At 47.6% G+C, this 11,181-nt stretch overlaps 1 pseudogene; it reads left to right on the plus strand.

Moving 5' to 3' along the window:
- Window positions 1-6,002: 6,002 nt before the first annotated feature.
- Window positions 6,003-6,544, plus strand: LOC121623450 (annotated as a pseudogene).
- The last annotated feature ends 4,637 nt before the right edge of the window (window positions 6,545-11,181 follow it).

An 11,181-nucleotide genomic window follows, 5' to 3' on the forward strand; every position in this document is an offset into this window, starting at 1 on the left:
CTTGAACACCAAAACGCGTGCTAAAGTGCCCTCTTGAACACCAAAACGCGTGCTAAAGTGCCCCTTTGGACGCCAAAACGCGCGCTAAAGTGACCTCTTGAACACCAAAACGTGTGCTAAAGTGCCCTCTTGAACACCAAAACGCGTGCTAAAGTGCCCTCTTGAACACCAAAACGCGTGCTAAAGTGCCCCTTTGGATGCCAAAACGCGCGCTAAAGTGACCTCTTGAACACCAAAACGTGTGCTAAAGTGCCCTCTTGAACACCAAAACGCGTGCTAAAGTGCCCCTTTGGATGCCAAAACGCGCGCTAAAGTGACCTCTTGAACACCAAAACGTGTGCTAAAGTGCCCTCTTGAACACCAAAACGCGTGCTAAAGTGCCCTCTTGAACACCAAAACGCGTGCTAAAGTGCCCCTTTGGACGCCAAAACGCGCGCTAAAGTGACCTCTTGAACACCAAAACGTGTGCTAAAGTGCCCTCTTGAACACCAAAACGCGTGCTAAAATGACCTCTTGAACACCAAAACGTGTGCTAAAGTGCCCTCTTGAACACCAAAACGCGTGCTAAAGTGACCTCTTGAACACCAAAACGTGTGCTAAAGTGCCCTCTTGAACACCAAAACGCGTGCTAAAGTGCCCCTTTGGACGCCAAAACGCGTGCTAAAGTGACCTCTTGAACACCAAAACGCGTGCTAAAGTGCCCCCTGGGAGCCAAAACGCGTGCTAAAGTGCCCTCTTGGATGCCAAGAGTGGCAAGGACACGCTATATGTGCCCTTTTTTTCCTTTTCGCCCCTGCCCTTCAAAAAGTCTGTGCACGCCACTGGCTGCAACGTAAAAATGCACTTAACACTGAGAGCTGAAAGGGCAGGAAGCCTTTAGCCTTTCAGCTCTGAGACAAAATACATGTTTGATTCAGATGTGACTCTTTTATCTGTGGAGTTCTCCCAGCAGAACGTTCCGCACGTCACTGCTCAATGGTCCACATGTCAGGAGGCATGAAAACATCTGTAAGGTCTCCAGATATTTAAACCAGAGAACAGGACTCTGCAGTCTGGTTCTGGTTCTGGATCTGGATCTGGATCTTTTGATATGAACCTGCCGGTTAACTGTCGTGTTGACGTCTGTGTTGGCAGCAACAGAATTCTTGAAATTCAGTTCTTGGGTTCTGTGACTGACACACACACACACACACACACACACCAGCACAGTTCCTCATCACATGCACTGTAACAGACATCTGCTGCAGTCTGACTGTCACTGCCTCTACTGTACATATATAGATACTATGGCTGTGTGTGTGCGTGTGTGTGTGTGTGTGTGTGTGTGTGTGCGTGCACGTGTGCGTGGCTCTTGCATACATGCATCAGGGGTCTTTTGATGAGCTCCAGATCGAGTCCTCCCGAGGCTTCATCCGTCCGTCTGTGTAACTGTTAATGGAGTTTACGGCTCCGTCAGTCAGACCGCAGTAATGATGGAGGAGACGGAGACGCCGAGAGGGACGGAAATAAAAGAGGACAGAGAGAAGAGAGACAGAACCCTGCAGAAGAGAAAGAATTAATCATGTGAATAAATGTATTAGCTTATTTGTCTGCGTGTGTGTGTGTGTGTGTGTGAACCTCACAGAGATGGGTGGTGCGGATATCTTTGGGGTGCAGGAAATGAATATTTGGCCGACTGTCCCCTCCCCCTCATCTGTTAGCACAGGTGAGCTGCACTCTTCAGGAGTGTTTGGACTCATGAGCAGGTAGAAGACTGAAGACTTTTTGTTTCTGTCGGATTAATGGCTGCAGTCCTGCACGTTAGCTCGTTGACTCGCCACCGAGCCGACAGTCACTGCGAATACTGAGCTGCTAGCGTCAAGCTAGGCGGCTAATTAGCTGCTCAGCTGCGGCACAGGTAAAGGTGCGGTTGATGACCACTAACAACTCTCCGTCTGACCATCACATGTCAGCTGCTCGGCACTTTGGCAGCTGTCAATCAAACATGCATAGGGACACGCCGCTTCCAGAGGGCGGAGACGAAAAGGATCATTTCTGACATTTCCCCCAAAGACCTTTTTTATTTCTCTTAATAATTAAAACCACTAGGAATAAAAATAAATTTCAACATGTTAAAATAATTTTTGATCATGAAGAGATGAGTAAATGAGTGTAAAGCTAAGCGCTACATGCTAAAACTCTTTTCCTCCACAGTATTTTTGTCACTAGTTGGTTTACCTTCTTTCTCAGGTGTTGATGACATCCATCTTCATCCTCTGGGCCTTTTTTCAGCATATTTCTCCGCAGGTCGATCGTGACGGCGATCACGCCGCCGCGCTGTCGTCTTAGACGTCGTCATAATAAAAACAATGTTGCGTGTTGTGTTGTTGTTATACCGCGACCTCGTCCTCCAGCTTCCCCTCACATCGTCTTCCTCTCAGCTCACCTCAGGCCCATCACCGTCATTATCTGCAGCTTCTGCAGATCTCTAACTAACAGCACGCTGAACGGCATCAGCAGGGAAGTAATTGCTACCTTTCCCTTCCAAACCCTTCGCCGCCGCGTGTACCGTGCGCTGGCTTGTTTCTGATTGCGCTCGTGCATGCTAATGCGCTAATGTTTGGCTCTGCAGGCATCTCATTCCACCGAGTTTCCGCGGTTTCTCACGATTGTCATACTTGGCAATAGTAATTGAATTGTTCTAATTGGCACGAAATTGTGACAGAAACGAAACCAAAACAACCCCTATCGCGTGTGTGTGTGTGTGTGCGTGTGTGCAGAAGTGGGTCAGGCATGTTTGTGCAGTAGTGCTAGTTGATGTGATTTAGTATTGTGAGATGAAACATGAATAAAACAGCATGTTTGACTGTACTTTGTAACGAGACCGTTCCAGTAACGAGCCCTAGTTTCCACTAATGACTGATCAGGGAGATTATATATTCACACACACACACACACACACACACACACACACACGCTGCTGCTACACCGGGAGAGTTGACAAGAGCGTTCTGTGTTCCTCTGCTAACTGTTAAATGAGTTTTACTGGAAAGTTCTTCAGGTTTGTCGAATTGTTTTTTTTCTGCTTCAGAGACTGTTTGTCTTTTCTAATTGGATCTTAACATGATGCACGTCAGAAAAAGAGTTCTCCAATTAGCTCACGGTGCTCGTTGAAGATGAACCGACGTGCGCGCAGACACTGTTTCGGTTCAGGTCACATGTTTGTTTTTTTTTGTTTTTACGTCCTCAGTAAGAAAAACATCCAGAGGAGATGGTGAATGTTTCATGAGGTGATGTAAGAGGTAGAGCGGCACTCACAGCGTTTAAACAAACTGCTTCATTAATTATTGCCTGACTTTAATCCAACGATGCTGCTGAAATAAAATGGATTTTAATGAATAATCAGCGCTTGAAGGCCTGAAACTGGACCGAACAGGCTAACCGCTCAGCGGCTAACAGTGGCGAGGAGCGGGTTCAGAGCTTCTGCCGATGAAGAGCGTGTTAAATACACGTCTGAAGCAAACTGGAGCATGACCGTTACACACTGTAATGTACTGCATTTTGTCAGCAGCCTCAGGAGATGCACTGGGGACCAGACACAGGTTCCAGTCAGAACCGTTCCTCGCTGTGACAGCGTTCTGCTGGACCGGAGCTCAGTGGGTCTGCTCGCCGTCCCCGGAGCCTGAACTGAAGCTGTTGAAGCAGCATTCGGTCTCTCTCAGTACATTAACTGAAGCACAATTTCCACTTTCTGCTACTTTTACTTCGACTTCACTACATTTCACACTGAATTATTGATGTTTCATTAATATTTACTGGACTGCATTCATTTCACAACTAATTTCTACATTACATGTAAAAGCATATGAGATCATATAGGTCGCATATGAGATCATATAGGTCACAAAGTACAATTGATTGTTGAAGATTGAACTGATTCTGAATGCAGGATTTACTTTTAACAGAGCATTTTTACTTCATTGCATCGCAGTAAACATCCTCGTTCATCTCACTCTGGCAGTCTTGTGTGTTCCTCCGGACAATGTGTGTGTGTGTGTGCACACGTGTGTATTATATGTGCAGTGGCGTGCACAGGGGGGGCAGTTTTTGTGGCCCAAAAACACGCGCTAAAGTGCCCTCCTGGACTCCAAAACGCGTGCTAAAGTGCCCTCTTGGGAGCCAAAACACGCACTAAAGTGCCCCTTGGGAGCCAAAACAGGCTCTAAAGTGCCCTGTTGGACTCCAAAACGCGTGCTAAAGTGCCCCCTGGGAGCCAAAACATGCGCTAAAGTGCCCCCTTGGACTCCAAAACGCGCTCTAAAGTGCCCTCTTGGACGCCAAAACGCATGCTAAAGTGCCCCCTGGGAGCCAAAACACGCGCTAAAGTGCCCTCTTGGTTGCCAAAACATGCACTTAAGTGCCCCCTGGGAGCCAAAACACGTGTTAAAGTGTCCTCTTGGGAGCCGAAACGTGTGTTAAAGTGCCCTCTTGGACGCCGAAACGTGCTCTAAAGTGCCCCTTGGGAGCCAAAACATGCGCTAAAGTGCCCTCTTGGACTCCAAAACGCGCTCTAAAGTGCCCTCTTGGACGCCAAAACGCATGCTTAAGTGCCCCCTGGGAGCCAAAACACGCGCTAAAGTGCCCTCTTGGTTGCCAAAACATGCGCTTAAGTGCCCCGTGGGAGCCAAAACACATGTTAAAGTGCCCCCTGGGAGCCAAAACGCGTGCTAAAGTGCCCTCTTCAGTGGCGAGGATGCGCTAAATGTGCCCTTTTTTTCCTTTTCGCCCCTGCCCTTCAAAATGTCTGTGCACGCCACTGTATATGTGCATGTGTTGGTGTTAATTTGCGTCTCTGCAGTCAGACTCCAAAGTGGATCTCGACTCATTTCCTCGCTCGGTGAATTCAGATCATGAACCGAAATGACGATAAGCCATGTTTTTTTTTTTTCTGCCGTGCAAAGACGACGAATTTAGAAAATGACAAGAGATGAAATTCATTTGTGGAGTCTTCGCCGCCACAATAAGGTCACGTCTGCCGGAGCTTCCTCTCTCTCTGCCTCATTGTGTGGGAGCACGTGCGGTTTAAATATACGCGGTTGAGCAAATCCCACCACTCGCTCAGCCTTATAAATATGTATTTAGAAAACTAGAAGCTATTTGTCTGCTCTATATTCAATTTATAGCTGAGAATAATCTGTGAACTATTAGGTAAAATGTAATCCCTCCTCATTCTCTGCTTTATTGAGTCTATTCAGCTGGCTGCACCCGCGGTGCAGCGCGGGGTGGAGAAGGCAGGCGTTAGCGCGGTAATTCATCGCTGCGTAGCGTATACCTGCAGAGAAGGAGGCGTGTGCATGTGTGGATGCGTGTCGGAGCACGTAAGTGCATCGTTCGTCTGCAGCCTGTTTACAATCTTCACGTCATATTTGGTATGAATACTTCATACTCACCTAAATACGCTAATCATGTGCATGTATTCATCACAATGAGCTGACACACGAATTAACACATTAACATGAAACTGAACTGAAAAAACTGAACAAGCTGTTCACATGCATCAGTGTCCTGGCTTCTGTTTTTGCATATATCTAATTATATTTAGGTCCCTCATTAAAAGCAAATGAGCAGAATGTAAAAGTCCAGACAGACAGCGAGAGAATGAGACTTTTCATCTTAAACAGAGACATAATGTTTACCATGTTCACCATCTTAGTTTAGCATGCTAGCATGCTAACAATAGCTAATCAGCACAACACACATCCAGTATGTGTAGGTGCTACAGTGAGCTAGCGGCCCTCTCTCGGTGGAAGACCGTGTCCGAGTGACAGCTCGTCTCTGCTGCTCTTACATCACTCACTTAACTCAAGTGGCATGGAGGAATCAAGTAGTTGATGTTTCCTGCTGCAACCTTCTCTTTTTAAGCTTTCTTCTCGTCTGGTCACTGATCCTGAACCGGTTTATTGACGTTTTGAACTCTCGGCGACTGTTTTTTTACGAGTTTTGACCATCCTGACCATCCAAACATGAAGTACATCATCGGCATCGGCGGCGTAACCCACGGAGGGAAAACCACCCTCACCAACAGACTGATCAAGAACCTGCCCAACTGTTGTGTGGTTCATCAGGATGACTTCTTCAGCCCCAAGATCAGATTGAAGTTGGTGAAGATGGCTTTAAGCAGTACGATGTCATCACTGCTCTGGACTTGGACGCCATGATGAGTACGATCTATGCATGATTGGACAACCCGGTGAAGTTTGAGAAGTCTCATGGCGTTAATAACACCTTGGACACTGAGATCGTCCCAAAGTCTGACCACAAGGAGGAAGAGGAGACTCACATCCTCATTGTGGAGGGCTTCCTGCTCTATACCTACAGACCTTTGATCGACGTGCTGAGGAGGTGCTCTAGGAACTACACGGTGCTAGACCCCCCCGGCCTGTTCGATGGCCACGTCTGGCCCATGTACCTGAAACACAAGAACATCCAGCTGAGGCTGACCCACTGGGACCAGCACCCCTCAGGTACATTAGGACCTCTTAAAGGAGCCCTAGAACGTCCGTAAGGGTTTTTCTTTAACTTCTCAACAATCTGCATGTTTCTTTAAAAATATGCGTTGAACAGAGGAAGTAGCGGGTGAGAAACCGTTTTTCTCCTCCGTCCAGAGCAACAGGAATCAGTGCTGAGTGAATCTCCTCCGACAGAGCGAGGAGGATAAAAACACACTCCAGATTAAAGTTTAACAATTTAACAAGCGCCTCAACCGTCAGAAGAGAGAACAGAGCAAAGAGCGCTGCTTTCATCCGCTTCACTCACTAATCGCCGGCCTGATTGGATGTTTCCTCGTTAAGAAACGAGAGAAACGGAGCTTCATGGACGCAGATGGCGGGAACAGACAGGTCGACACTGACTGCTGTCTGTCGTCACGTACGTTTAGTTTGTCAGTTTTAGTCAGAATCTTCTTAGTTTCAGTCAAAAAAAGGCATTTTAGTCTAGTTTCCATCTGTACCATCAGCTGTGTGCACAGTTACCATGGCTACGGCTGTCGATCTCATCTACCGTGAGATGACGATGAAATTTCAGCGGTTTCCACTCAGCGACCGGTAAATCCAGTTCTCATGATCAACAATCAAAAAACGCTCTCATTCCAGCTCAGCTAGCATTAGCATTAGCTAGCTGTTCTCTCCACTGCTGAGCAGCTGATCATTCAGAAGCTGATTCACCGAAACAAAACGTTGGTTATTTATGTTACATCCTGCCAGCAACGTCACTCACATATTTAACCCATTAGTTCCTTAGTTACTGCTGCCTGTTAGCTTTTAGCATAGCACACATGCAGTTCACAGTAAGGACTGCTGAAGACTCGTGAATTAAAGTAACAAGTCTTTGATTTCAGACACAATCTGAGAAAAGCAGCGTCTCATTTTTAGCTGTCGACTGCGGAGTTTGTCGACTGAAATCGTGTCTGCTGCGAGCTAGCAGCTAGCAGATCCAGACTAGTAAAATAAGATCCCAGGTAACAGGTCAATGCTTCATTGTTCATAGCATCAGCTATCATGTGTGGTACGGTTGACACTTTGGGCTTTCAGTGGAACATTTATAACATCAGTTGGCATGAAATTCAGCTCAGATATTCAGGATACCCAGAGGATGAACTGTAATCACTCTGATGACCCCCTGACTTTTTAATCTAGCGCCACCAGCTGGTTAAAGTTTTCATTAAACTTCACTTCCTGACTTTTTACTGTCCTGTGAATTATCTCAACAGCTGATTGTGATTAAATGTGGTTCAGACGTTCATGCTCCCCTCAGGATGAACTGTAGTAATCCTCTGACTTTTCCTGTAGCGCCACCATCAGGTCAACATGTTAATGTGTCCAATGCTATGGTTTATGATCACATACCTGCAGAAGTAGTGACATTCACGTGAGACTCCGCTGGACTATGTGTGTATTGCTAATTAGCTAATGCTAGCATGCTAACATGCTTAACAAAAACTGTGAACATCTTAATAATTATACCTGCTGAACATTACCATGTTAGCATTGTTATTCTGCACATGCTAGCATGCTAAACTAACATTTTGAACATCTTAAGCATTATACCTGCAGAACACTACCGTGTTAGCGTTGTTATTCTGCACATGCTAGCATGCTGATGTTAGCATTTAACTCAAAGCACCGCTGCGCCTGAGCACAGCCTCACAGAGCCGCTTGCTTGGCTGTGGACTCTTGTCAAATGTTCTTTTAATGCATTTCTGTGCTGGATGAGAAGCACTTTGAATTATCTGTGTCTGAAAGGCATTTTACAAATAAAGCAGCCTCTCCCTGCCTCGGCTGGGGGGGTGAGGGGGGAGGTGAGACGGGAGGGAGAGAAAGGAGAGCATGGGAGGCAGAGAGAAAAAAAAAAGATGGATGTCAAAAGGGAAGAGAGAGGGAGATTTCCAGCAAACCGATGAATGATCCTGCATTTCTTATCACGTTCTTGCACATGGCGTGCACATGTGTGTTCCTGTGTGTGTGTGTGTGTGTGTGTGTGTGTGGCCCTGCTCGCCTCATTCTCCCTGTAAATCAGGTTTTTCCCTTCAGTCCCGGCACACACTCGTCCTGCCGTCCTTTCCTCGCAGGCTGCTCTTGTTGCATTCACGGCGTGCTGAATCGCTATTGTGCGTCGCGTTAATGTTGCTGACAAATTACAACGTGTAAATAGTGTCTGTGCGAGCGGCGGTCCCCTGGCAGCGGGATAATGGAGGAGAGATTCAGCTGTTTGTTGAATGCCTTTCACAGGGATGTAGCTCGGGGCTAGCTGTCCTCTCTCCTGTCATGGTTGCTGTATAAAAGACAGCGGAGGAATCTGGGTGTGCAAATGTTTAGCCAGAGGTAAAGGACGCGTCCTTCTGGAAGTGTCTCATTTCGCAGCGTGTCAGGCTCTTTGTGCACAGTATTAATCTCAGCCAGCGTGGCAGCGATGGCTCCGTGGCAACGAGAAAACGCTGGAAGCGCAACACAACACGGGTCACTGTTTGTTTCAGCAGCTCCGTCTTAAATCCTCCTCCTCTCTCACACACAATGAAACAAAGATGAAGCTCCCCGCGTGTTGTTTCCTCCTCCGTCGCGTCTGAATGAGCGGGGCCTCCGTCAGCGTGGGTGGAAAATCAGGGTGGCCCCGCGATCACTTTCACGTCATCGTTGAGCCTGACACGGAGGGACGCCGGCCGGCGGCTGCCACGCTTAACTCTGCTCGAACCGGCAGGGAAACAGAGTCTGTGGTGGAATGTAACTAAGTACATTTACTCAAGTACTGTCAGCCTACTTAAGGTGAAATTCAAGGTACTTGTACTTCCAGTATGTGAACTGGAGTGGAGTATTTCCATTCTATGCTGCTTTATATATTTCTACTACATCTCAGAAGCAAATGTTGTACTCCACTACATTTATCTGACAGCTTTAGTTACTAGTTACTTTGCAGATTACAGTTTTTCATGCCCTTCCTCATAACTCAAACTGAAGGATGAAGTTTTCCTTTACGTCTTGAGAAAATTCTCCTCCGTCTTCAGCTAAAAAACTTCTTGGATCAGCTGGAAAATGCATCATCACAAAGCTGAAAACAGCAAACTGACTTTCAGCATCTCTTACCTGCTGATTATTCTGAACGTTATGAGTCTACCTGTCCTGTTCTGTGATAACTGTTGCTGCAGGAGACTGATCCAGGAGCAGCGTGTCTCTGCTCAGCCTCTCTGCTGACCACAGGGCAGCTTTGCACACCTTCCTGCTCTCAACCCCCACACGGCCACGAGCTGGGGGCATGGATGCAGACACGCGCAGATGTTTAGCTGCGGCAGGACCGGGGGGCAGAGCCGGTCGGGGTGAGGTCTTGCCTTCCCACCAACACGAACTGGTCTGAACATCAGCGGCAGGTTGTGATGTGACTCCACGTTTCAGTCACCAGGGGCTGAAGCACACCTGTAGCTCAGCTGGATCAGGAGAGGCGACTGAGGGAGTCAGCTGTTCCACTCAGCACAATAATGCTGTGAAGTGATGGTGATGATGATGATGATGATGGAGGAACAGTCTGAAGTTGATTTGCCCCCAAAACAGGAAGCTGAAAAGCTTGAGGTGGTTTCACTGAAATTTGATTCATTTCATTCATCTTCAAGTCAAATGTTAAAGGTCCTCTGTGGAAGCACTGTACAAAGGTAACAGGTGAGTGTACCTGTCTTCAACAAAACTGGACGCAACATTGGGAGGAAGAAACACGACTGACCACGACTCACATTTTAGACAGACTACACAACACTGACACAGCAGGAGGCCAGAGGATGCAGACAGGTGAGACACGTTGTCATCTGGGACAGTGTGTCTTTCCACCGATCTGCTCTGGTCCAACACTGGTTTCATCAGCATCCACAGTTTCCACTCCAACACCTCCCACCACACTGTCCCTCCTGGACCCCACCGAGGAGTGTTTTCAGCATGGTGGTGGAGGGTTTACGATCTCCAGCTCTACGTCAGGATCCCCCTCATTAAGCCTTGGAGGAGGCCTGAGACCGAAGTGATTCGGGCCTGTGCGGGGCTGGATTCACCATCCAAGAGGAGTCTTCCCTCGCCGTCCTGTGAGAGAGGACGCAGCCTGTGATGTGGACGAAGTGCTGTGACCAGACCCGGCTAGACACGAGGAACAGGACTCCAATGCACGACTCAGACAGACAGATTTCTTTACAAAGGTAATGAACGAAAGATGCACGGTTCTCAAAAAACAAACACAAGACGCCAAGGCAGTGGCGTGCACAGACTTTTTGAAGGCCAGGGGCGAAAAGGAAAAAAAGGGCACATATAGCATGTCCTCGCCACTGAAGAGGGCACTTTAGCACGCGTTTTGGCTCCCAGGGGGCACTTTAGAGCGCATTTTGGTGTCCAAGAGGGCACTTTAGCGCGCTTTTTGGCTCCCAGGGGGCACTTTAGAGCGCATTTTGGCGTCCAAGAGGGCACTTTAGCGAACATTTTGGCTCCATTTTTTGCACCAGGGATATTTCTGTTCTCAAAAAGGTAAGGAAATCAAAGTACTCTCAAGGCAACTGGACAGACAAGGAAAAGACGCTGGACTGACGTGAAACACGATGACAACAAGACAATCTGGCACAGGACAAGGAGAGACGTGGAGTATATATACAACAAGGAACAGGTGGAGACAATCAGACAGGCG

Source organism: Chelmon rostratus, chromosome 19 (assembly GCF_017976325.1).
Source record: "Chelmon rostratus isolate fCheRos1 chromosome 19, fCheRos1.pri, whole genome shotgun sequence".
Taxonomy (NCBI): domain Eukaryota; kingdom Metazoa; phylum Chordata; class Actinopteri; order Chaetodontiformes; family Chaetodontidae; genus Chelmon; species Chelmon rostratus.